The sequence below is a fragment of the Schistocerca serialis genome, unplaced genomic scaffold, assembly GCF_023864345.2.
Source record: "Schistocerca serialis cubense isolate TAMUIC-IGC-003099 unplaced genomic scaffold, iqSchSeri2.2 HiC_scaffold_1215, whole genome shotgun sequence".
In the NCBI taxonomy this organism is placed as follows: domain Eukaryota; kingdom Metazoa; phylum Arthropoda; class Insecta; order Orthoptera; family Acrididae; genus Schistocerca; species Schistocerca serialis.
The window spans coordinates 32,501-37,500 of record NW_026047420.1 but is presented as its reverse complement, the minus strand read 5'-3'; the positions used below and the strand labels follow the sequence as shown (position 1 = coordinate 37,500).

Sequence of the window (5,000 nt, the reverse complement as noted above, 5' to 3'; positions counted from 1 at the left end):
GGCAGGACGTCCCACGATACATGCCAGTTAAACACCGACGGGCGGTGAACCAACAGCGTGGGACACAAATCCAACTACGAGCTTTTTAACCGCAACAACTTTAATATACGCTATTGGAGCTGGAATTACCGCGGCTGCTGGCACCAGACTTGCCCTCCAATAGATACTCGTTAAAGGATTTAAAGTGTACTCATTCCGATTACGGGGCCTCGGATGAGTCCCGTATCGTTATTTTTCGTCACTACCTCCCCGTGCCGGGAGTGGGTAATTTGCGCGCCTGCTGCCTTCCTTGGATGTGGTAGCCGTTTCTCAGGCTCCCTCTCCGGAATCGAACCCTGATTCCCCGTTACAACCATGGTAGGCGCAGAACCTACCATCGACAGTTGATAAGGCAGACATTTGAAAGATGCGTCGCCGGTACGAGGACCGTGCGATCAGCCCAAAGTTATTCAGAGTCACCAAGGCAAACGGACCGGACGAGCCGACCGATTGGTTTTGATCTAATAAAAGCGTCCCTTCCATCTCTGGTCGGGACTCTGTTTGCATGTATTAGCTCTAGAATTACCACAGTTATCCAAGTAACGTGGGTACGATCTAAGGAACCATAACTGATTTAATGAGCCATTCGCGGTTTCACCTTAATGCGGCTTGTACTGAGACATGCATGGCTTAATCTTTGAGACAAGCATATGACTACTGGCAGGATCAACCAGGGAGCTGCGTCAACTAGAGCTGAGCAGCCGGCCGCCCGGGAGTGTGTCCCGGGGACCCGCGCGAACACGCAAGCGTCCGCTCAATTATTCTGCAAACAGGAGGAGGCTGAGCTCCCCTGCACAACACACCTCGAAACCCTCTCAGGTCCCGGCGGCGCGCAGCGCCGTCCTAAGTACTTGGTCGGGTTCGAGAGAGGCGCAATCGCCCGGAGTTAGGCGAGTAGACGCTTTAGGTGCGACCACCCGTGCTCCCAACTGAGCTTGCCGCTGCCGACAGAGGCCCGGGAGCGTGCTGTCGTGGCATTGCCGGCGGGAGACAACACGCGCCACCTACGGTGACCGGCAGCTCCAACGCCGGCGCCACAGAAGGACAAAAGCCCCACTTGGGTGCCGAAGCGAACTCTCCCAGCACAGCGCACGCGCCAACACGTCCGCACAGCTGCGATACAAACCACCTGCGAGAACCGCTGGGGCGACCGAGCAGCAGACGGCGTCGCGGCGCCGAGCGCCGGGCGGCGGCGCATCCTCAGCGCACAAAGTCCTCAATCGGACCAGCACACTGCAGATGGCCACCGCGCTTCGCACCGGGCCCGCGAGGACCTACTTTGGCCGCAAGGCGCCGCGAGCAGGGGGCGCCGGCGCGCAGCTGCGCCGCCTGCCGCGTCCGTCGGCCGGCGCGCCTGCCACTGGCCGCCCCCACCAGCCGGCTGTAGCGCGTGCGCCCACGCACCGCGCTGCCAGCACGCCGGGCGGCCCCCCCTCACCGGCCGGGGACGGTCCCACCCAGCCACCGCCGCGTATCGCCTCACACCCAGATCCCCTTTCACGTTCGTGGGCATGGTGGGTATCCCTGAAACAACCGGTTAATAGCTCGACCGATCGTCGCCAACACTGATTCACCTCTAGCGAGAACAACCGCACCACAACGGGTTACCAGTTGTTCATTTGCGTAACGTCACCAGCAAACGTACACGTCCATCGCCATTTGCAACGAGTATTGCATGCCTGTGTCAGGTGTCACAACACACTACGTCTGCCCACATAGACGCAACAACATGTGCACGCCTAGAGAACACGTGGAAGGTCGACCCCGTACGTATGCGGTGTCCATTGCGCGAACGACTGTCAGCCGGCCTCTGCAGCATGTCGCAGATGTGGAACACGGTGCAACATGCTATCACGGTGTGTGAGAAGAGACGACTACGTCCGAATACACGCTCCACTACATCAACAGACTGCTCATGCTGATCGCCATCCAGGGCGTCCGTTCCTCCCACACGTCTGTATGGCGTACCACACTGCAATCCAGCTCTTATAGGGAGACGACACGTAGCTGCGTGCACAATATTTGGACTGTATGGTCCGCCGTTGCTAGGCGCAGTCGTCATACGGCCACATGTGCCACGATGTATCATTCAGTACATACGGACCAATGTGCAGTACAGTTTGTGGGTTTTGCGTACATCGGCGGACAGGTGACAGGCCGTACCACAACGTAGGCTGAGTACGTCGGCATGCGAAGGGCGTTGAACATGCAAACTTCTCACCGACCAGCTTGCGAAGGCAGGGGGGAAGGGGGGGGGGGCATGTACGTCCTGCTGCTATCCACATTACAGTGTATAGCAGGAGCATGTGGAAAGTCAGCAACACCTGCAAGGTGTTTAACATGACGCGATACACAGGGGACCGGGCAGTGCGAGTAGCGAACTATATTGCGAGGGTTGCGGTTAGGCAACACTACACTAATTTAACGAGTTGCATAACAATTACAGAGCAGGTTCAGCGACAACGTGCGTCAGGTTAAGGCGCAATATAGTTTTGGTTACGGCGCACTTTAGGTTAGGTTAAGGCATATTATAGGTTAGGTTAAGGCATATTATAGGTTAGGTTAAGGCATATTATAGGTTAGGTTAAGGCATATTATAGGTTAGGTTAAGGCATATTATAGGTTAGGTTAAGGCATATTATAGGTTAGGTTAAGGCATATTATAGGTTAGGTTAAGGCATATTATAGGTTAGGTTAAGGCATATTATAGGTTAGGTTAAGGCATATTATAGGTTACGTTACGGCACAACATGGGTTACGTTACGGCACAACATGGGTTACGTTACGGCACAACATGGGTTACGTTACGGCACAACATGGGTTACGTTACGGCACAACATGGGTTACGTTACGGCACAACATGGGTTACGTTACGGCACAACATGGGTTACGTTACGGCACAACATGGGTTACGTTACGGCACAACATGGGTTACGTTACGGCACAACATGGGTTACGTTACGGCACAACATGGGTTACGTTAAGGCACAAATTAGGTTAGGTTAAGGCACAAACTAGGTTAGGTTAAGGCACAACGTAGGTTAGGTTAAGGCACAACGTAGGTTAGGTTAAGGCACAACGTAGGTTAGGTTAAGGCACAACGTAGGTTAGGTTAAGGCACAACGTAGGTTAGGTTAAGGCACAACGTAGGTTAGGTTAAGGCACAAATTAGGTTAGGTTAAGGCACAAATTAGGTTAGGTTAAGGCACAAATTAGGTTAGGTTAAGGCACAAATTAGGTTAGGTTAAGGCACAAATTAGGTTAGGTTAAGGCACAACGTAGGTTAGGTTAAGGCACAACGTAGGTTAGGTTAAGGCACAACGTAGGTTAGGTTAAGGCACAACGTAGGTTAGGTTAAGGCACAACGTAGGTTAGGTTAAGGCACAACGTAGGTTAGGTTAAGGCACAACGTAGGTTAGGTTAAGGCACAACGTAGGTTAGGTTAAGGCACAACGTAGGTTAGGTTAAGGCACAAATTAGGTTAGGTTAAGGCACAAATTAGGTTAGGTTAAGGCACAAATTAGGTTAGGTTAAGGCACAAATTAGGTTAGGTTAAGGCACAAATTAGGTTAGGTTAAGGCACAAATTAGGTTAGGTTAAGGCACAAATTAGGTTAGGTTAAGGCACAAATTAGGTTAGGTTAAGGCACAAATTAGGTTAGGTTAAGGCACAACGTAGGTTAGGTTAAGGCACAACGTAGGTTAGGTTAAGGCACAACGTAGGTTAGGTTAAGGCACAACGTAGGTTAGGTTAAGGCACAACGTAGGTTAGGTTAAGGCACAACGTAGGTTAGGTTAAGGCACAACGTAGGTTAGGTTAAGGCACAACGTAGGTTAGGTTAAGGCACAACGTAGGTTAGGTTAAGGCACAACGTAGGTTAGGTTAAGGCACAACGTAGGTTAGGTTAAGGCACAACGTAGGTTAGGTTAAGGCACAACGTAGGTTAGGTTAAGGCACAACGTAGGTTAGGTTAAGGCACAACGTAGGTTAGGTTAAGGCACAACGTAGGTTAGGTTAGGTTAAGGCACAAATTAGGTTAGGTTAAGGCACAAATTAGGTTAGGTTAAGGCACAAATTAGGTTAGGTTAAGGCACAAATTAGGTTAGGTTAAGGCACAAATTAGGTTAGGTTAAGGCACAAATTAGGTTAGGTTAAGGCACAAATTAGGTTAGGTTAAGGCACAACGTAGGTTAGGTTAAGGCACAACGTAGGTTAGGTTAAGGCACAACGTAGGTTAGGTTAAGGCACAACGTAGGTTAGGTTAAGGCACAACGTAGGTTAGGTTAAGGCACAACGTAGGTTAGGTTAAGGCACAACGTAGGTTAGGTTAAGGCACAACGTAGGTTAGGTTAAGGCACAACGTAGGTTAGGTTAAGGCACAACGTAGGTTAGGTTAAGGCACAACGTAGGTTAGGTTAAGGCACAACGTAGGTTAGGTTAAGGCACAACGTAGGTTAGGTTAAGGCACAACGTAGGTTAGGTTAAGGCACAACGTAGGTTAGGTTAAGGCACAACGTAGGTTAGGTTAAGGCACAACGTAGGTTAGGTTAAGGCACAACGTAGGTTAGGTTAAGGCACAACGTAGGTTAGGTTAAGGCACAACGTAGGTTAGGTTAAGGCACAACGTAGGTTAGGTTAAGGCACAACGTAGGTTAGGTTAAGGCACAACGTAGGTTAGGTTAAGGCACAACGTAGGTTAGGTTAAGGCACAACGTAGGTTAGGTTAAGGCACAACGTAGGTTAGGTTAAGGCACAACGTAGGTTAGGTTAAGGCACAACGTAGGTTAGGTTAAGCACAACGTAGGTTAGGTTAAGGCACAACGTAGGTTAGGTTAAGGTACAATATAGGTTAGGTTAAGGTACAATATAGGTTAGGTTAAGGTACGATATAGGTTAGGTTAAGGTACGATATAGGTTAGGTTAAGGTACAATTTAGGTTAGGTTAAGGTACGATATAGGTT

General features: G+C 50.2%; 1 non-coding gene across 1 annotated transcript in view; it reads right to left on the bottom strand.

Moving 5' to 3' along the window:
* LOC126435706 (small subunit ribosomal RNA) overlaps positions 1 to 716 on the bottom strand; it is a 1,902-nt gene extending 1,186 nt beyond the window's left edge. Inside the window, exon 1 of the ribosomal RNA XR_007580139.1 lies at positions 1 to 716. This exon is cut by the window's left edge and continues 1,186 nt beyond it. This is a non-coding gene — a ribosomal RNA (small subunit ribosomal RNA).
* Between the last annotated feature and the right edge of the window lie 4,284 nt (positions 717 to 5,000).